Source organism: Ambystoma mexicanum, chromosome 5q (genome assembly GCF_040938575.1).
Source record: "Ambystoma mexicanum isolate Mex_15411 chromosome 5q, UKY_AmexF1_1, whole genome shotgun sequence".
Taxonomy (NCBI): Eukaryota; Metazoa; Chordata; class Amphibia; order Caudata; family Ambystomatidae; genus Ambystoma; species Ambystoma mexicanum.
Window position 1 is genome coordinate 1331813898 of NC_090933.1, and position 22346 is coordinate 1331836243.

The following is a 22346-nucleotide window of genomic DNA, read 5'->3' on the forward strand; positions in this document are numbered from 1 at the left end:
CACTCTGGTGTGATTGGCTGGCTGGCTGACTGTCCGGCAAGGACAGCCACCCTGCTGGGTGAGTGGCAGCCAGGCTGAATGAATGGGGGAAAACATTTTAAAAGCAGGTCTCTGGGACTTGGAAAGGAGAGTCGACCTCTGGAACGAAAGAACCGAAGACGAGCTGAAGGAAGAGGACTGCTGCAACTCCTCGACGACCGGTGAAGCCGTGCTGCAGGTCTCAATTGCCTGAAACTCCAATCGACAGAGAAGCCCTTCAAGGTTACCTTCCTCCCTTGAGTTTGGTGGGAACAACCAACTCGTAAGCCACCTGGACACCGTCGGATACGGGTCGCATTTTCCGCAGAGTACTGCTTGAAAACCGGATAGCCAGTGGGAAGGAAATCAGTTCGTGGTCTTTAAGGCACTCACACCTTAAAGCAACGTCTTGCTACAGCTTTGGCTTCATCCCTGAGCAGTGCAGGAACCTCCCGACGTCCTCCTTCTTGTCCCCACGACTGACGCTCAGGAACTGCGAGACCTGCTCGGACCTGTCAGGAACAACTGCCTCTGCTACAGCTTTCTCAGTTTAAAAAGGTACTGTGCAAAAGTGGTCCGGAAATATTTTTGGCCATCGAGAAAGTGCGTGAAACTTTCCTCAACTTCGAAGGTTCTTCCTTCTCCAAACATTCGTCAAACTTTTCGCCTAGCCAAATCCTTTGAAAATCTGTGGCAAAGACTTAACCGTTATATACCAGAACTGTGCTATCCTAGACAAAAGACTCTGAACCATTGGCTTTGGCCCAGGCCTGTTGAGAAGAATTGCTGGTTGTATTTAACTAAAACCTTTTGCCCTGCCTTTTAATGTATTCAGGCTCTCTATTCTTATACCCTTCTCTTTTCCTCCGTTTTCTATGTATCTGAAGTGCCATTTTTCTCCCACTTTATTTTGGAGATAACTTTTTAACGGTTCTATTTATGTGGTTTATTAGTGTGTGATATTGAGCTGTTTGTGCTAGTATAATGTTTTCAAAGTCAATGTGTAAATAAATGTATATTCTTTTACCAAGAAACCTTGAGTAAGTGTATATTTGAATCACTGTATCATTGGTCCTTTGTGTAACTTGTTCTACTGCTAACTTAAACGCTTGAGATAAGTCTGGCTGCTCAGCCATCGCTACCACTTCACTGTGTAGTACAGGCTTGTACCAAAGGTGAAAGTGTGCTTACACTTGTAGTCATAATTGCCTGTAGTGTTCCCAAAGGGTACTGCACATGATTCTGCCTAACAACGGATTGCAGAGTGGCATGGCCTTTTATAGGCTTTGTTTCCCAAGATGATGGGGTACAGCAGGTGATTCTGCCTAACAAAGGCACATCCCTACCCCAAACACTTTTTCTAACACCATGCTGCCATTATTTACTGCACGCTGGAACAGCCAGCTGCTCCGTGCTGCATCTGAATCTTAAGATGTTGGACAACCAGGCCAGGGCACAGTGAGCACGGGGGGGGGGGGGGGGGATAGGAGGAGGAGGAGAACTTTCCGAACTAGACGAGCACCCATCCCCAGGGTTAAACCATTACCATTACAGGAGGACATTGGGAGCAGTATCAAAATCTACACAGCTGTGCCCCCACTGGTCAAGCTGGTTCAAGCTGGTTCCATGGTCCTTCACTACACCACACTGCCGGGATACATGGAGAGGCGCAGAGGACAACAGACGTGGATATTGGGTGAGTACAATTGCCTCCACATATGCACAGTGAAGCAAAAATTGGGGTGGGGGGAGTTAACACTGTTGCATGGCATGGCAAGTGATTGCACTAGCAGCACCCGACAAGCACCCACACCAACAACAAGGGATAGCAAAGGGCACATGCACACGTTGGACACGCCTGGACACACACACTGACGTACACATACTGCAGCAATTACAACATACATGACCACATGTACCATAACCACACTACAGCACCCAATTGCAGGACAGCCAGTGCCACAGCCATGAGCCCACATGCATCCACCTGGGAATGTTGACACACTGCCCCTAGAGTAGTAGGGTAGGACACAAACCAACCCAGCATGTCCCATGCATGAGAGCTGCACACAGCCACCAGGGACACACCGTTGAACAACCGTCACAACGACACAGGGTGCATGTGCAGGCAAAGGAATACATGACACATTTGACAAAGGCTGCACAGACATCACACATACACATGGCATGGGTGGCATGAACACATACATGCACACGCTGACCATTGCCCCAATACTGCGTGAGACTTCCCCCAAGTATGACATTGTGACTATTATCTGTGCATCATCTCATTCAGATGACTGCGGATGTCCCCAGCTGGTGTGGCTGATGCCCCCTGTGCATGACCCATGTACACCATACGAGACCACCTACAACCATGTCCTCAGTGTGCAGTGTGTGCATTCAGCGCACCTTCAGAATCGTCAAGGTACGATTCTGGTGCCTAGAAAGTATTGGCAGAGCACTAATGTACGCCACAGACAAGGTTGGAAAAACTGTGCTAGTGTGCACAATGCTGCATAACATTTGCCTGAGGAGGAATGTGCCACTAGACACGGGCATGCCTCACCCAGAGGAAGATTCAGATGAACTGCATGATGCAGGAGGAAGGAGCCAGACCAGCCACTCAAAGGAATGACGTGAGAGATGGGAGACTTGCACGTAGGCACTAATAGACAGTTTCTTCTAGAGCACTACCCTGTCTCAAGCCACTTCCAACACTGTGAATACATTGCACATGAACACAATCAGGAATGTTCTCGCATTTATGAAGTTGAACAGTTTTAGTGAATTATTATTGTGCACCAACTATCCCACTTCCCACCACCAACTCCCCAGCACTCTACCCCCCTCCCACCACCAACTCCACGGCATGGCCACTCGGGCCAATTGGTGTCACGTCATTGACTATGTCCGTGGCCTCGTTTCCCCCCCCACTCCTCCCCTCCCAGCACCTTTTAATCTGGAGCAAAGGTGGCGCAGGGACCAACGCCTCAGTGTGCTCTCCTTCGAGTCCCCTTTTGGCGTCATGGAACTTGAAGGGATGTAGCTAGGCCCCGGGAGATGTTGGCGCACCAACTCATTGCTTTGGCGGATGGCCTCTGCAAGTGCTGATACGCCTTACATCAACTCCATGACCCTCTGGCCAAATGGCGTCAGTGTGGCCATACTGGCAGTTGTCACTATCCGGTTCCTTGCGTTGTCCCGCGCAATCCTTCATGTGTTCCCATGGGTACTGTCGCGTATGGCCTGCACGTGTCCTGAGAGCAGTGGTCGAAGTGAGCAGGAGCGGTCGGGAGCGGTGCTCCTCTACTTTTCTAAATTACGTTTTACAGCTCCTATACTTAGAAACCATTCCGGAATGGTTTTGTTTTAAAATAAAAGTGTAGGAAGACGTTGCAGCTTGCACTTTCAGTGCACTGAACTGAACTTTCCCTTAAACAGCAGGTGCAAGAGTTTGGGGGTTTGTATTGTGTGTGGGAGGGTGCATGGGGGTGGGGTTTGTGGGGAGTGGTGCCGCCCAGCAGGGGACAAAGTTCCACTACTTCTTTTTGTACACTTCGACCACTGCCTGGGAGGGTATGCTCAATGGCCTCCATCTCCCTCTGTCTCTGCTACATGTACCGCAACCTCTGCAGCAACATGCTGAGTGTAGGTGAAGGCTGCGCTGGAGAGGGGGAGCGCTATCGGCGTGGGCAGTTGTCAGAGGAGCCATATGATGGTGTGTCAGTGTCCGGCTTGGGCGTATGCATGCGCCAATGGTGTGGTGGGCGCTGAGGGGTCTGTCCACGCTGTTGCCGGCTGGGCGAGCTTTCGGATGTAGTGGGAGGTGGCCGCCAGAGACTGCAGCCAGGGGTTAGTGGCACTTTGCATGTGTTGTGACCAGGATGGTGTCTCCCTGTGTTTCCACGGTCATTCCGCTAGGTTACGTAGCCTCTGTGGCGGAGCCCACAGCTGCAGGAGTGGTTGCAGCTGGGTATACTGTGCTCCTGGTGGACTGTGGGTGGGAGGTGGGCCTGGTGTTGCTGTGATATGTGGTCATGGCGGGACATGCACCATTGCATGGCCTGTCTGCCTCTTTGCGGGGTGGTGTTGGTGGTGGTAGTATTGGCGGTTCCTGAGTGCCGAGACGTCCCACTCCCAGATGGGCCTGCCAACTCATCATCCTCGAACGCCTCTGGCATTGCTTGAGTGCCTGTATGGAACATAGGAGATGCCGTCAGGTTTCATTCCACGCGTGTTTTGGCATGCAAGACATTTATTACATGGTGCCGAGTAGAACCCCAGACAATTGGGTAGATGTGCATGGTTGGTCAAGGGTGTTCACATGTGTGTTCACAATGATGGGGACGGATGCGGATATGGGTGTTTGTCACATGGACAGTTGGTTGTTGGCCTGTGTGTGGGAATGGCAAGGGGGTCTGTGCTGGGCAGCTGTTGTCTGGCATGCATGCTTCTGGTGCACATTCTCGCAAGTCCCCTCCACAGGTGCCACTCAAATTGGGGGGAGGGGGTTTGGCTTGCTACATGGCACTGCTATGATGCCAGCATGGGTATGTACTGCATGACACGTTGATGGGTCCCTTCGCTCCCCTTCCCACTTCTCAGACTTGCATGGCTATTGTGGTAGGTGGTGGATGTGGTACCCACTCACTGCACCCTGTCACCATGCTTGTCTCCTGATTCTGTCGACTGGGGCATCTTCTGCTAGGCTGTCATTGATGCATGCACATGTGCGGGCGGGGGGCGGTTGACTCGTTGCTCGTTGACTCACCTCATGCCTCCTGTCTGCTGGCACCCACCTCTGCACCTCCAACTCCTGTGATGCCCTCCATGTCCAGCACTGTAGCATGACTTGAGGAGGTACTTACAATGGTATTCCCATGCAGAAAAGCTGAACCTAAAATACATTCAGCTTGCCTGCAGGTGAAGAACTGCAATGCCAAAGTAGCATGCATTTACTCATCCGAAGGACCTACTCTCCGTCTTGGTTTCAGAAAAGTATGCAAGGGAAATGCAGAGCAGGACAGTGCCACTGCTCTCCCTAAGCACGCAATGAACACAGTCCTCCAAGTCTCTGCCCAGCAAAAGGACACCAAGGCTACTTCTTACCAGCAGAAAGCTGTCCTCTGTCCCCCATCTTCATTTAAACCTGCATTACCTGCATTACCATGTTTTATTTTATTTTGTTCATCATTCTATTTTCCAGTATGGGGTCTGGCATGGATTCACATGGTCATGAATATTCCCTGTAGTCAGGCCGGGAATTCTCGGTAAAAGAAAAACAGTTTCACTTTAGTTTAAAAACGGTCTTTCTCCTATAAAACAATCACTGAGCTCTGGGTCATACTGCCCCTAGCCAATGATTGCCCTCTCCCTAAGCCCCTCCTCTGGCAGCCATCTTGAGATTTTTATCTCACATCCAAGTGTTGGGAGTCCTCGTGTTTCGCTCTTACAGCTTTTTGGGTTTATTGCGTTTTTTTGCTAGTAAAATCCTATTTTTGTTTGATCGGGTGCGTGCGCTATCATTTCTTCATCCGACTAATGGGGTTCTGTTTGACGGCATCTTTCATAGGATCCTCAAGGGCAGAATCATTGGTGTTTCTTCTTTGAAGTTTCCAGAAGGCCATCAGGCCTACACTGCATGCCGGACCATGTCGGAGGAGAAGGAGGATGGGGCTTCCCTCTTCAAGCTCTGCACCAGCTGCGGTTTGCAGAATGTTTTCATGGAGGACAATCATTCCCAGTGCCTTTATTGTCTTCACCCGACGCACAAGGAGGAAGATTGTGAGATCTGTCGTGGCTCTACCAAGCGCACTATGAAGGATCGGCACACCAGACTGGCGGCGTGGCTCAAAGCCAAGGCCCCTACCCCCTGTGGTTCACAGGGGCATGCCTCATCTGGATCCGGCCAGTCAAAGTAGGCTTCTAAGTCCTTTGAGGGCGCTCCATCCGTGGGTGCCCAAGACAAGGCCAAGCACTGCGAGGCAGTTTCCGTTGGGGTTGCCACGCAAGCGGGTTCCACGACGGCCAGGGCGCACGCATCAACATCTCCATTGGCCTCAGTCCCCAGCCGTCACTTCAGTTCTTCGCCATAGAGAAAGTCAGGTACCCCGGGCAAGCTGTGGAAGAAACCGGAGAAGGCCAGACAGCAGGACAAGATGTCCAATCTGCCCATAAAAGCCCAGGTGATACAAGCTAAATCGTCCTCATCTATCGAGCTGGTGGCGGCCGCCCTTTCGAAGGCAAAAGGGCTGTTCTGGTCCAGGGTAACCCTACGGCGACCCAGGCGGCCAGGGTCTGTGGGTGGGTTGTAGAAGAGCTCCAGGGCACGGATATTTCTTCTTCCAATGAGGAACACGAGGGTTCCATCCATACCATCCAAGAATACATTGGGGATGACTGGAACGTCGAGGCGGTAGTCCACCCCGGAGAGGCCGCCGACGATGATGATGACATAGGCGCTGGGCCCAGCTACCCTACTCCCCAGGCACCTCCCAGAGATCTGTCACAGGACATTCTCTCGACCCTCCACACACTGGTGTCAGAGATAAAGACGAGGATGCCGATGGCACCTCCACCGGCACCACTGGCGATGACCCTCTTGACACTAGGGCGACAACCGCCGAAGAAAAGGAAGAGGCGCCCTCCGCTCCAGCCGCCAGTGCCATCCCCCCACCCCCAGTGATACAGGGATGGACATGGCGACGACAGACAGCGACGACAACAGTGGTATCTCTTCACCTCCAAGGGCTTCTCCCCTGGACGAAATGGGCTCCTTCCACTACATGGTCACACGCGCATTGGCACTCTTCCAGCTTATGCCAGATGAGACGAAGAAGGAGGGCTTCATTTATCAACGCCGGGAGGGAAAAAGGAAGACCATTCTAGCGGTGCCCCTGCTGGACAACGTCTAGAATGAGGGTCTGGCACTGCTGAAGAACCCCCTGCCTCAGCCTTGGCGAAGAGAGACCGGCTGGAGAAGAAATACCAGATGCCGGAGTCTGCCCCGAAGTGTCTGCGATCCCAGCCATCACCGGACTCGGTGGTCTCGGCGTCCGCACAGAAGAAATCATCCAATCCGTCAGCCTCCGTTAACGAGGGGAAGAAGTTGGACGCCGTAGGTAGAAAGGTCATCTACTCAATGGCAACGATGGTCAAGGCGGCAAGCGCTTTAGCTATCCTAGCCAGGTATGTCCTGGAGTTATGGTACAAGATGGCCCTGATACTGGATTTCCTGGACAAACGGGTCGAGGCGATGGAGATCCTTTAGGAGGGCGAGGTTGCGTCAGACCATGTTATCACCGTGGCCCTGGACATTGCGGACATGGGGTTCTGCCAGTACGGAAACAGGGTTTGCCTCTGTTGTCGTGGCTGGCTGAAGGCCACCAACTTTAGGCAAGAGATTCAGATGAGGGTCCTGGACATGCCTTTTGACAGAGACAATCTCTTCGGAAAGGCCGTCGATGAATCTCTTCAGGCCATCAAGACCCACACAGACGGCCGTGCCCCGGGCACACTGCAACAGCACTGTCTGTCCTTTCAATCCTCAAGAAAAGTCGGGCAGATCTTTGAAGGGTTTCGGCAGAGGATCGTCCTCTTACCGCCAGCCCTCCCGTTCCTCAACCCTGGAGACCTTGAGGGGCTGTTCCAAGGCCTTTGGAGGTGACTGCTGTTGTCGTCAAGGCTCCCAAGGCGGCGCACTGGCCTCCAAGCAGGACTGAACTGGCAAAGACGTCGGGCTCCCACCCATGCGTTAGGCCGGCTGGCGAACTTCATCAGCGTGTGGGAAAACATCTCCACCGATCGATGGGTGCTGGACGCTCTTGGCCACGGACACACTTTGGAGTGTCAGCGAAAGTGTCTGCGGATACCACCAGTGTCCCGGTAGGAACAACACGTACCTCAACTGCGGCTGGAAGTTCAGGCCATGTTAAAAAGAGGCTGTAGAGCTAGTTCTGGAGTGATTTCGGGGCTCCTGCGTTTACTCCAGATACTTCTTAGTAAGAAAGAAAACCAGGGGCTGTAGGCCCATCCTTGATCTACGACAACTCAACAAGTACATCAAGTCCCAACAATTCAGGGTGGTCACGTTGCAGCACGTGCTTGGCCAACTGAAGCAGGGAGACTTCCTATCGTCACTGGATCTAGATGACACGTACTTTCACATCCCCATTCACAGAAAACATTGCAAGTTCCTGCCATTCGTCATACAAGGGAAACACTACCAGTTCAAGGCTCTCCCCTTCAGAATGAAGTCGGTGCACAGAGTCTTTACGAAGTGCCTAGCTCTGGTGGCAGCCCATCTGCGCCTGCAGGAAATACATGTATACCCATACCTCGACAACTGGCTCATCCGGACCAAGTCAAGGGACATTGCTGTTGGGGTTCTCGGTGAACTATCCAAAGTCCTGCTTGATTCCATCGCAGGACGTGCTGTTACTGGGGGCCAGGCTCAAAACTATGTCCTGCCTGGCTGCCCACTTGGATGAAAGGGTAGCAGCCATTTTGTGCTTCAAAGTGGGTCATCAGGAATGCACACGGGTTGCTAGCCAATAGGGGATCCCAACACCTAACAATGCCAGTTGGCCATCTTATACCACAACTGGCGACAATAAGTTAATAAATAAGGGATGCAGATGATTTCAGGAGCCTGCAATACTCGGATCACCCGACTTGCTAACCGTTCATGAACGTGTGCAAGTGGGCATGTCACTGTCCATGACTCACCTTCCTTAACAATCACGAGGGCGACCGTTTCAATCACCTCATGTTGTGACTGCTCTAGCGGGTGGGCAGGCAAGGGGAGTGTGTGTGTGTGTGTGTCTGTGATACTTCCGCACTCCATATTATCCTTTCCATTGACTCTACCGCATGCCCTCAATTCCCCTCCAGAACGCTCACTCATTCATTCCTAGAAACAAAAAATACACCCACCAAAGTGGAGATCTGGTGTTCCGTTTCATTCAGCCCCTCCCGATTAAGGCTTTACCACCAATCCCTTGCTCCCCGGGTGATCAGCAAAGAGGACAACCAACACTAGGTGTAGCTACCAATGTGCTTATTTAACTCACTTTTACAATTCCACTCCTCCACCCCCTATAGAAAAGTGCTGAGATCCACCATACAGGTCCAATAGCGAATTACCAATCGAGTTTAATAGGACGGCACAGAGGAAAGGATTAACATAACATACTATGTGTATTTGTAGAGTGTACCCAGCTCCCCCCACACACACTGATGTATTTTCGTGCCCTGGACAGAAGGTAACAGATTTTCATTGTTACAAAACTCAGAGGTTCATTCTGTCAACCTTGGATGGATGAAGGGCTGGGTGGACCTGCAGGATTCAAACTAGTTACTATGAGATCACACAACCATGGATCCTACCATAGAATGCACTAGTCCACTGAGCCACAAACCTGGATGCTAAACCTGGATCTGGACACCAGTTTCAGGAAGAGGCAGGAAGGGAGACAAGACAGGAGAGAAGGAGACATGAAGGGTAGAGGAACGCAGGGTGGGAGACCGGCTATCTCAGAAGCATAGAACAAGCTGTGCAGACAAAAACTACAGCAGTTATTAACCTTTTGGTGCCTGTGCTTCTTACATTTTGCAGAGTCGGATGACGCAATATTGTGCTTAGATCTAGAAATAGAAGACATTATTACGTTATTAAATACTACAAACGCAAGACATCCTATAACGATATATAATCGAAACATCCAAAGAGGAGCTTCCGTTCTCTCCCTGCCCAGGAATGCAATGTCCATCACGTACACAGAAGACAGGATTAACTGGAGGTGTATGTTATTTGGCATTTATATAGCGCCTTATGTATCATTGGTATGACCTCAAAGCGCTGGTAGGTTGAACGCCCTCGGGAACCACACTCCGAGAGAGAGAGAGAGAGAGAGAGAGAGAGAGAGAGAGAAAATATATATGGTATGGTGCGTGGGCGCACCGGATATGTGTGTAGCTGGAGTGGTTGTTGCATGATAGCTGATTTATAGCGGAAGGTGTGGTGATGAGGAAATCAGTTGGAATGTGATCAGTCTGGAGGGTGGACACCCAGACTGAGATCTGGCTGCGTTAGGCCTGAGGAGATGCCTAAACTAGTTGGTATGTGCTTCAGCTAGCTGTGTTTTATTAGGGTGATGAGGTGTATGTGGGGTCATGTTAGTATGAGAACAGCTAGGCCGAATGTGTCATAGCATGGCCGTGTTCTAGTTGATTGATGGTGTATAGGGGAGAGTAAGCGTAGTAGTGTGATATGGTGATTATCAGTAATGCGCCGAGACCAAGCACGAGAGCAGGACCTCTGTTCTATTCCTTCATCTGTTCCATCTGCTTCATCCGTGCTACCCGCTTCATCTATTCCATCCGCTTCATCCGTTCTATCCACTGCATTCATTCCATTCATTGCATCCACTCATTCCACTCAATTCACTTTGTCCGTTCTATCTACTCTGTTTGTTCTATCTATTCTGTCTATTCCATGTGTTCCATCCACTATATCTGCTCATATCTATCTACTCCATCTATCTATTTCCTCCGTCCTTTCGTCTTTCCATCCACTTCATCCATTCCATCCACTTCATCCATTCCATCCAACTCATCCACTCCATCCAATTCATCCTTTTTATTCACTTCATCCGCTCCATCCACTTCATCCGTTCCATCCACTTCACCCGTTCCATCCACTCCATACGTTCTATCTATTCATTGGTTCTATCTATTCATCATTCCATCATTCGTCTACTCTATCTTTTCCATCTACTCCATCGAGTCTAATCCGTTCACTCATCCGTTCCATCCACTCCGTCCGTTCACTCCATCAATTCCATCCTTTCCATCTCTACTATCCCTTCATCCGTTCCATCCACTTCATCCGTTCCATCCGCTCTGTCTATTCTAACTACTCTGTTTGTTCTATCCATTCCATTTGTTCCATCCACTCCATCCGTTCATCCAATAATCCACGCCATCAATCTATTTCATCCATCCTTCCAATCCTTCCGTCCACTTTGTCCGTTCTATCTACTCCGTCCATTCACTCCATCAATTCCATCCTTTTCATTTCTACTATCCCTTCATCTGTTCCATCCACTTCGTCCGTTCCATCCACTTTGTCTATTCTAACTACTCCGTCCATTCTAGCCACTCTGTTCGTTCTATCCACTCTATACGTTCCATCTATTCCATCCGTTCCATGTGTTCCATCCACTCCGTCAATCTATTTCATCCCTCCTTTCATCCGTTCCATCGACTTCATCTGTTCCATTGACTTCTTCTTTCTCAATCCTATTCCATCCACTTCATCCGATTCCATCCTCTTCATCCAATTCCATCCTCTTCATCCGTTCCATCAGTTCTAATCGTTCCACCCACTGAACTGTTCAGTTCACCCCATCCTTTCCATCCACTCCATCTGTTCCACCCATTCCACCCGTTCCATCCATTCCATTCCTTCCATCCGTTCCAGTCCTTCCATCCTTTTTCCATCCACTCCATCCTTCGTCCACGCTAGCTTTTCCATCCACTCGAACAAGCCTAAACCGTTCCATTCATCCGTTCCATCTGTTCGGTTAGTTCCTTCCACTCGGTCCGTTCCATCCACTCTATCCATTCACTTCCATCATTTGCATCAGTTCTATCCCTTCATCCGTTCCATCAACTTCATCCGTTCCAAGCACTGCATCCGCTCCACCCTTTCCATCCGCTCTACCCGTTCCATCTATTCCATTCATTTCGCTTACTCTATCCGTTTCGCTCAGTCTATTCATTTAGTTACACTATCTGATTTAGTCTTTCTATCTGTTCCATCGGCTCACTTTGCTCTTTTATTTTCTTTGTTCAAGCAACCTTGGATTTCTGTTTGTTATGGCTATTCATTCCATGTGCTCTACGCTTTGATTTCTTTGTTCAAACAACCTTGGATTTCTGTTTGTTATGGCTATTCATTCCATTTGCTCTACGCTTTGATTTCATTGTTCAAGCAACTTTGGATTTCTGTTTGTTGTGGCTATTCATTCTACTTGCTCTATCTGTTGATTCTTTAAGGGAAGAATGAAGAACAAGCAGAGACAACGTAAATAACACCTGGCCAAAACAGATGATCACTTTCTCACTAAAAGAGGAGTGAATAGTCGCTGGTCTCTCACCCACAGCAAATGATTCCCCAATGATTCCTTAAGACATATTTCACATTTAAAAACGTAGCATTTGAGGTCAGAGGGAGATTAAAAGGAGCCCATCCAGCCAGGACAGTTACTAGTCCAGTTGGTGCCCAGGGCGAAACACTATGATGCGCCCCCTGCGCTCTGCATGCGCGCCACTCCCAAACTACACCCCACAGTTAAGTAGCTCTTACCCAATATCAATAAATCACTGCTATTCAAATGAAACAGGTTTTATTACATTTGCGAGTCAAGAACTTTGCAAAAATGCAAAATGCTAGTGTGGGAGTTTTTTCAGTCCAAGTGTGCCACTTTGATGAGTTGCTTCACTGTGCAACTAGTAGTTTTTAACATTGTTGCTGAATAAATATCCTTTAAAATGCACACAATTTGCATTACATTTGATCAACAAACCCCACCACCCAATTGAGTACTATTCAAACAGCCTGCCGCAAAAGGAATGAATTGCATTTTGCAACTATGGTCCACTTTTATATTGATATTATATTTGTATCGCACTTGTACACACGTGTTTCAGAGCGCGAAAAGGGAGAACAAAAACACCACCACTCATCCTATGTACATCCTTAAATACATCTTCGCTGCCTTCACCATAGCTTGTAACCTGTCCGATTTCGACTGGCACTCTGCCATCATATTAATAGTTGTGGTAATAAAACACAACAAATCCACCATTCGGATAGTGACACCCCCTCCAAAGACTGGACCTCTGCCACCTCCACGTGCTTCACCACTACAGCAGGACTGCCCACCACAACCAGCTGCTCCGCCCGCACCTTTTGAACTGCTGCAGCTGATGTTATGACTCACCTTAGTGCTCAAAACCTTACAGGCCTCCACCTGTGCAACACACCCCTAAAATAAGCAACATGATCCCCACCACTATTACAAAACGTTGGTGTACATACAGAGACACAATCCTTAATATTATGGGGACCACCACACTTACCACACCTTCTCTCCTTCCTACAAGATAGCGCCACATGGCCATACTCCTGACACTTATAGCACCTAAGGGGGGCTGGGACATAAGGCTTCACCCGAAACTCCAAAAACACATGCTCCGGCACCTCACTCCCCCTAAACCAAAAAGCTACAGTCATAGAAATGATACCCCCATCAGAATCTTTCCTACCCAACCGTCACACCTCCAAAACCCCCAACTGCAACAAACTCACAATGTCCCTGTCATGCACACAAAGGAGGTACACAATAAATCACTCCCTTACACACTGCACCATCCTGTTCTGACACAGAAACAGGATGCCTCCCAAGACATCCTAAATCCAATCCATCCCACCACCAGGAACCCCTGCAGAGCCCAGGGTACCCTGGCCTCCCAATGCATCACCCTCCCAGGTGCAGCAACCCCTGCAGACCCCAGGGTACCCTCACCTCCCAATGCATCACCCTCCCAGGCACAGCAGCCCCTGCAGACCCCAGGGTACCCTGGCCTCCCAATGCATCACCCTCCCAGGCACAGCAGCCCCTGCAGACCCCAGGGTACCCTGCCTCCAAATGCATCCCCCCTCCCAGGCGCAGGCCTTACGCCATCTTGCACCCCCACCCTCAGCAACCCCTGCAGACCCCAGGGTACCCTGGCCTCCCAATGCATCACCCTCCCAGGCACAGCAGCCCCTGCAGACCCCAGGGTACCCTGGCCTCCCAATGCATCACCCTCCCAGGCGCAGGCCTTACGCCATCTTGCACCCCCACCCCCAGCAACCCCTGCAGACCCCAGGGTACCCTGGCATCCCAATGCATCACCCTCCCAGGCGCAGCAACGCATGCAGACCCCAGGGTACCCTGGCCTCCCAATGCATCACCCTCCCAGGCGCAGCAACCCCTGCAGACCCCAGGGTACCCTAGCCTCCCAATGCATCACCCTCCCAGGTGCAGCAGCCCCTTCAGACCCCAGGGTACCCTTGCCTCCAAATGCATCACCCTCCCAGGTGCAGGCCTTACACCATCTTGCACCCCCACCCCCAGCAACCCCTGCAGTCCCCAGGGTACCCTGGCCTCCCAATGCATCACCCTCCCAGGCGCAGCAACCCATGCAGACCCCAGGGTACCCTGGCCTCCCAATGCATCACCCTCCCAGGCGCAGCAACCCCTGCAGACCCCAGGGTACCCTGGCCTCCCAATGCATCACCCTCCCAGGCGCAGCAACCCCTGCAGACCCCAGGGTACCCTGGCCTCCCAATGCATCACCCTCCCAGGCGCAGCAGCCCCTGCAGACCCCAGGGTACTCTTGTCTCCCAATGCATTACCCTCCAAGGAGCAGGCCTTACGCCATCATGCACCCCCACCCTGCAGCCTCCAGAGTATTCCCCTGCCCACTCACACAGCCCCCGCCAGCAACAGCACACAGCACCTGTGCAAGAACGGCCGCCACTCCCGTAGCACCCCCCAATGCGTTCCGCCGGCGCCCCCACCTCCTTCCTCCAGATCTGCACCACCGCAGGAGCCGCTCCCGATGCTGAGAGTCTCCGTAGCTAGTTCCGCCCCCCGGCTGTGGCAATGCATCCTGTATGATGACGTGGAACTCACGGACACCCCTGCTGCCGAACTCGGCACCACGCCCCTAGCCGAATCCACCCTCTGCCCCGGAAGTGCTTCATTCATTGGTCCGGAAAAAGCACATATATGACTTGGAGGTCACATGAGGAAGAGCAGACGGGCCATTGCTAAGGTCCGTTTTTCTAATGGGATCCAGCCAAGACCGTAGGAAGTAATGTGGAGAATAGTGGGCGGCCCGTTGCTATGGTCCGTTTCTCGGATGGGAACTACCCACTAACGTAAGGGAAGGATGACGAGTTAACCCGAAAAGTAAGGGAACGTGGTACTCTTTAGTTCCTTCACACTTTCACCGTTGGATGTATTTCACATTTGAAAGCGTAGTATTTGAGTTCCCAGGAAGACAAATTGGACCCCATGCAACGCTCGAGACCTCGAGGAGTGACTGCAAATTGCTCGGTCTAATGATCTGCATCTGCAAACCCGAAGAACAGACATGCACAGTGCTGAGAAACAGATCCTCAGCGCATGCGCGGTAAGCATGAGGAGCCGGGCATGCGTACACCATGGAACATCACTGCGCATGCTCAAGGATACAAATCGTCCGCAGAGGTGTAAACATGCCGGCGCTGAGACAGCAATAGCACATGCTGAGCGCTGAGAGAGAATCACCAAAGTATGCGCAGGAAAAGGATCATGAGACGTGCATGCAGACATTTCAGAACATATTCAAGGATCTGCGTCCCGGGCAGAGATGTTAAACATTCAGAGCGAGACACTATTCACTAACGCATGTGCAGTAAAAAGGATAACAAGGGCGAGGGAGGGCACTAATTCCCTCTTGTCATCTTGGTTTAATTCTAGTCCCTAAACCTGCATCTGCAGGCCGACCGTACAAGGTATTCATGTGTCAGCTATTCAGCTCAGTTCCTTCATATTATAGTGCATGCATCATACCTGCCTACATTTGAAAATCAAAATTCCTGAGATTCATGCCCAGCCCACAGCCACACGAGACTCCGCCCATTTGCACATGGCTCCGCCCACACGCCCTGCCCTCCTATCAAAAAGGTAAACTCGGTTGTTGCTTTCAATCCAATGATTAGTGCGTCTTCTCTCCTCAGAGCTTGGAGTAGTGAAGAGAGCCTAGTCCCAGGGAGACACCAACCAAAGTGGAACTAGAACAGACCAAGAGCAGGTGAGAGATTGCCGGGAGATTTCTTTTGCACCAGGGATCATGATTTCAACTCCACCAGATCACTCCAAATCGAGTACACGATATTTGCATGCCGCCGCCGAAATGATGCTGCTTTCAATCCACCAGCCATTTAAAGTAGGAAAAGGTAACATTTTACTGTTACATGAGTGTTTTGACGCAGGAGAAGCTAAGCAACCCCTCCAGCACTCTATAGGAAGATAGTGCGTGCTAGGTCAGTAAATTTAAAAAGACTAGTAAAGCCAATTTAACTTTACATGCGCTGGGAGATGCTAGTCAGTCCCAGAGAAGGTATTTAAACCTTGGGAAGTCTGAAAGACACCCCTGTGCCACTGCACTAAAGGTGCTGTGTGACACACATAAAAAGATGATGCCACTGGAGTTGCTTTAAGACTCCATAACCACATAACACAAAAGTAAAACACACACAAAATACATCGAAGAGTGGGGAAAAAAGGCTCAAACTCTTCCCTGGTAAAAAATGTAATCCCAGAAATCCAGCAAAGTTGCCGGGGGGGGGTCTCAAAAGGTAAGGGAAATTAGCACATTCTTGAGAATACTCCCTAACAGCCTTATGTAGCCCTCTGGAGTGCAGTGGATGCACCTGTGGCTTTATTTCTAGCACCTGTGTTCTTTTACCTCCAGCTGGAGGCTGGAGATAAATCTCAGCTGTATTAGTGCCGGTTTTCGGCGCTAATACTGCCGTACATGGACTTGATATGGCTGTAATTCCGCTTTGTGTTGTCAGGGCTATTAGCGCTGGCTGTAATAGCACCAGTTCGTTTTGGTGGCTGAAGGAATTAGCTCTGACTTGTGATCCGGTGGAACGGTATTGCTGGTGCTAATTCCCTTACCCCTGCATTTAAAGGCTACTGCCTAACTTGCGATGAGGCCCGTTATTGTTTACTGTGGAAGTCTGGGCTTAGTACCAGGCTAATCAGTAGTTTTGGAACAGCCAGGTACACTATGGCTAGTGTAGCTTCTGGGCTGCAACACAATGGTCTTGGATGTGTTCCAGTAGTTCTTTTTGTTTTGGTTAATAGTATCCAATATTTTGATAACAATAATTAAGTCCTGAAAGACTACAATGGACTACCAAGCTTCTGGGCTAGGCCGGATATGAGGGAGATTGTTGACTGATGTCAGGATTGAGCAGCAAAAGAGGGGCAGGTTCTCCGTAACACTGACCCCCAGCCCACATAAAACACCAGTAAGGGGAGGCACAGTACACTCCTTACTCACAAATGAAGCCCTATTTTGTATGTATTAAGCCATACCACACCTGGAGGCAAAGGGTTCTGTGTGCGTGGTTTGTCTTGAAATGCTGCGATCTGTGCACAGAAATCAAACGACCTTTTCCAAAATGCCCAGCTGCCCATCATCTTGGGAAACAAAGCCTATAAAAGGCCATGCCACTCTCCAATCCGTGCTCAGCGTTTGCAATTCAGGTGAGCAACTATTACCTGTTAGCAACCCGGTCCATGTGGCGTGTTTTCTTCCTACGTTGTTGCCTCCTTGTTTCTTCCTGGATGTTTTTCATTCATTGGGCTACCGTCTGGCTTCAGGATGAACCCCTGCCCTCTGCACAGTTTCCAGATCTGAATGAAGAAAAGAAGCAGATAAGGGTTACCGAGCAGCATGTCCATGCAAGTTGAATCCATTGTAATATATGATGCATGCTGGAGTGTGTCAGGTATCTGGGCAATACCTTCTTATCTATAAAACTACGCTGGAGACCTGTTGACTGCCAGAAGTGCATTTGACCTTTGCGCTAATACTTTGTTAAAAAATGCTCAGTGTGAGGTAGATATCTCCAGGAACTCTAAGCACTCGGGTGAAGAGTTCATTCATAGAAACAGCGTGCTTATGGAAGGGTGCCGATATAGAGAAGCTAATGAGAGTGGCACTAACATCGCGGCTGGCCCACTTGTATGCAACCAGAGAACTTTTCATCATTAACCTATCCAACAGCATTATGAGCCCCTTGCAAAACCGCCAGGTACATATCAGTGATGGGAGGGGACAGAAACCAGGGAAAGGAGGGGACGAAAAGGGTTGGAGCCTAGTTAACACGCTCATTGCTTTTACCTCTCTCTCTCTCCTCCCTGCAGGCAGTGCAATTCACAACCAAGGATTACAGACTACATGACGGGATGATTCCGCCACAAGAAGATTCAGCACATAGAAACCCATTTCTTTTGGGGGACCTGGGTGGAGGGGCTGTTTCATTCCATTGCTGCTATCCAGTCCCGCTTTGGAGTCTGTGTGCTATCATCACTTGTGCCTCTGCGTTCCCTGGGAAATCCGTGACGACCCCGCAGGACCTCAGGTAAGGTGTTACAACTGATGGGTATGGAGAAAAAAAGAGCATCAGGCTTTAAGACATATAAAAGTGAGCTTTTATCGATAAAAAAGCTTCAGGCTTTTAGTAAACAACTTTGCTAAAGCTATAAAAATCCAGTTTCTGGGAAAAGGCAGGCAGTGCTGGTTGTGAATCCTAAAGGAATGCCATCTGACTGGAGAGCAGAGCTCGAGGACGAGCATCGAGCTGGAACAACTTCCTCCATTATGGCCATAGGGGAGGGGTTAATATTCACACCTTTACTCTGCATGGATTTTGAAGCTTTTGGAATTGAATGTTTGGGCTCTAGAGACCCAAAGTTTTTCTTTTTGCGTGAACTACTATATTTGATTGAGCTGCACAGGGAAGTAATCCTACCTATGGTAATCAGCTCACTACCCATGGAACGATTTTATTCAGGTTTGGCTTATGTTTGCATCATGGTCAATTCCAATTGATACTACATTTGTTAAGGCACAGTTACCTTTTTTGATGCTTTCTGCTAAGTGACCATGATGTTTGGATAGGCGGTTTATCCAACTGGATTTGATATTTTAGAATGTTTGCATTGTACAAACCACATGCCTTTGAAAGGATGGCAGACAGAAAACGTAGAATAAAACTAATCCAAATGACCAATACAATCACTGCACCTCTTTGCAAGGAACAACAAGGTTTATTATATGCAAAAGGGTCTCAGACAGTTCCATAGAACGAACCTGACACAGTGCTCATCTTATCTCAAGACGTTACACCTTATATAGCGGGGAAAAACCCAAATTAACAATACTATGCTTAATAATGAGTACAACATAATCCCACCACCCTCATTGGCTACCACATATAGAACATGCTAATCTCCCACCCTGTAGTCCCATGACCGATTGGCCACATCCACGCTACCCCCATTTCCATGGACATGTGGTCCCCTACATAGTCACTGCCAAACCCACATGTGTTATTGGTGCGTCCTTATCGATAAGCTTGTAAATCTGGGACCATCACATGATGTTCACTCTCCTGTTCCAGGCGCGATCAAAGAAACTTTGCGAGGCCAACCCTGCTTTTGATGAGACAGTAGGCTTCCTGATTAACCTAGATGCCATGGCGCACGCGAGCTACGCCTCCCAATTTGTACAAAATGTATTGGCATCAACTCTGCTACTCCTGTCCCGAATCACAAGACTTTCCAGACACAGCTCCCTGCCCTTATCTCCTCACAACCCCAGGTGCCCATGGATGATGTGACAAGGGCACCGTTCTCGAGTCTGAATTTCAAGGATTTGTTTGCTTAAGTTGGGCGTCTAGGTGTAATTCATATGGGGTGTTTGTCCTAGGGTGAGGGCAGTATTGTTCTAAATCATCGGCTGGCTTGTTGGCATTACTCAGCCACGTGCACTATTCCCATGAATTTGTCCTTCAAAGGGCACATCCCTTACTGCTCTTTTACCAACTAACATTCCGTTCCCATCACATCCAGACCCTGCAGTTGAATACAAATAATGCTTATCTGCGTACAATGAATGCCTCTGACCTCGGCTTCTCTGCTGGGGGAATGGAAAAAGGGCTTTGTTTTTGGAGCTGGTGTTACCGAGCAGCAGATCCACACCAAGTCCTGCATTCTCATCTGTTCATCGTGTGCTAGGCCTTAACATCCAAAATGGCGTTACTCCTATCACTTTTACCACACTGATCTCGTTTCTGCCACACTACCGACTCCATCTTCCCCCATATTGCACATCAATACGTACTAATAATACAACAACTAAACACCAGCCTATAAAGTTGCCCTACCTATAACCCCTGCAACTGCAACATTAATACATTTGTTGCTCTTACTGTGTTGCTATAGGTGGGTATCTAAATGTATCGGACCTAACTAAGACAATGTATACACTGTCCATGGCACACCCTTCATTATGCTCCCACAAGGTGGATCACTGATATATTTTTCTCAAACGGAACCTTTCTGCCTGGCTGGGACGCTGTACGTGCATTCAACACCATCCCAACACCTTCAACAAGGACCCAGGCTCCAGTCCTCCAGCTCTCTTCTCCCTACTATCAGTGGACTGTAATGAGTATTAGAGATAGTTTTACTGATTTTCAATATCACTTTGGGAAAGAGGAGAGGTATTGAGAATCCCGTTCAGTTTATGAGGCCATTTAGTGGGAATTGGGTTTAGTCACTGGCCCTCATTCCGAGTTTGGAGGTAACCATGGAGCTATTAGCTTAATGGCTGCCTCCAAACCCGCTCCGACTCCTCCATGGTGAATGGAGATATAACCGCCCCATTCCAAGGTTGGAGGGGGCGGTAATTCCCCATTCACCTTTTGCCCTTCCCCATTTCTGCCCCATAGGGCTCAATGGGAATGGGGAAGGAGGTAATTACGGCACCGTAAATTACGGTACCGTTATTACCTCCAAAGTCCCTTTGCGGGTCCCGTACTTAACTCCTGCTAAAAGCAGGAGTAAAGGAAGGACCCGCAAAGGGAACTCGAAATTGGGCGGTAAGGGTTTTACAGCACCGGTCTCGTTACCGGTGCCCGTTAACGCTTCCCGCCCACCTCGGAATGACCCTTACTTTTATGGAGCTTTTTTGTTTTTTGAGATGGTTGACCCATCTTGAGCAGACCTAAAGGGTAGACAAAGATAGCTGTAATTCCATTCATAACCTTTTGCATATGGAGTGTTTTATGTGTAGTTACAATAATAGTGGCAATGTGTTTTTATTACTTATTTCTCCTAATAAAATAATTTCACTTTACAGGACAGTGTATCAAGTATTCATTATCGAGAATCAAGTCAGACACATTGATAAATGCGTATTAGGTGTGGGGCATCTATATAAAGTACTGCATATTGTCTTAATGTATATGGTGCAGGTTTTGATAAGGAATGGATTTGAACAGTAGACTCTCAATAAATTACATGACATTAGTAAATCAGTCCTGTGTAGATGGTGAGGATCTAAACTGCTACTGCACGGGTTTGTTGCCTACTCTCTCAGGTATATGCTTTTATCTACCTCTATTCCTGCCACAGTCCCTGCTGAGGGGAGGGGGCCTAGCACACTCCCTTTGGGGTGGACGAAAGGCTCTGTGAGGTAGAGGTGATAAGAATCGTGTCAGAAAGCCATCCCAGAAGTCGCATGAAGGGAACACCTGGGCCCATGTTTTCTAGAAAATGGGAGCTCCTTTATCGTGTGCAGCAAAATCCAAAGGGTGATGGTAAGGATTGTCATCAAGTGCTGATCCATAGAACGTTTCAGAAAGAAGTGATGGAACCCGCGCATGCGCAAATGTGACCACTGGATATCAGGGTATAGCAAAAACACAAGACCAAGGGCCTCTTTAAGACCCTGTCGGTAGGGGGTTAACGGCGCCGGTAGAGCTGCCAGCGCCGTTAACCTCCTACCGCCTCATTACGAGGCCTGCTCGCGGGTCCTGCTAAGGACGCCTGGTAAGCGGGTCCCGCGAGCAGACCAGGATGCTAACAATGGCCCCGTCATTAACGGGCCCGTTGTTAGCATCCTCCCCATTCCCATTGAGCCCTATGGGGACTCAAATGGGAATGGGGATGTACCGGGTCTGGGTTCCCTGAATGGGGAAATACCGGGCCCTCCAAGGTCGGAATGGCCCGGTATTTCCCCATTCAGGGAACCTGGACCCGGTACCCGGTATGGGGGTAGCCATGCCGCTAAAAGAGGCATGGCCACCTCCATACTCGGAATGAGGCGCCATGTCCTTTCCCGATTTCACAGACCCATAGCCTTCCTCAACAAAAAGAAAATACCTCATTGCTGAAATAAGCGGTCGCGGTCCCCTTTTGTCGGAGGTGTGATTCACGCTCTCGTCCTAACCATGGAAGTTGCATGGAAACAACCCTCCCCCCTTGGTTGGTCAGAGATGCCATAGATATACAGGCCACAGGCCACATTTATTCAACCAATGGTTGGGAAGAGGGTTAGAAAGAAGTTGTGGATAGCCACAGGGAAATGGGAAAACTGGAAATATGTTTAGGGAAAGTACATTGGATAGGTATGGGAAACTG

General features: G+C 49.5%; 1 pseudogene; it reads right to left on the reverse strand.

Annotated features, from left to right (window-relative positions):
- LOC138498080 (zinc finger protein 850-like) overlaps positions 1-22346 on the reverse strand; it is a 352348-nt pseudogene that overhangs the window by 219129 nt on the left and 110873 nt on the right.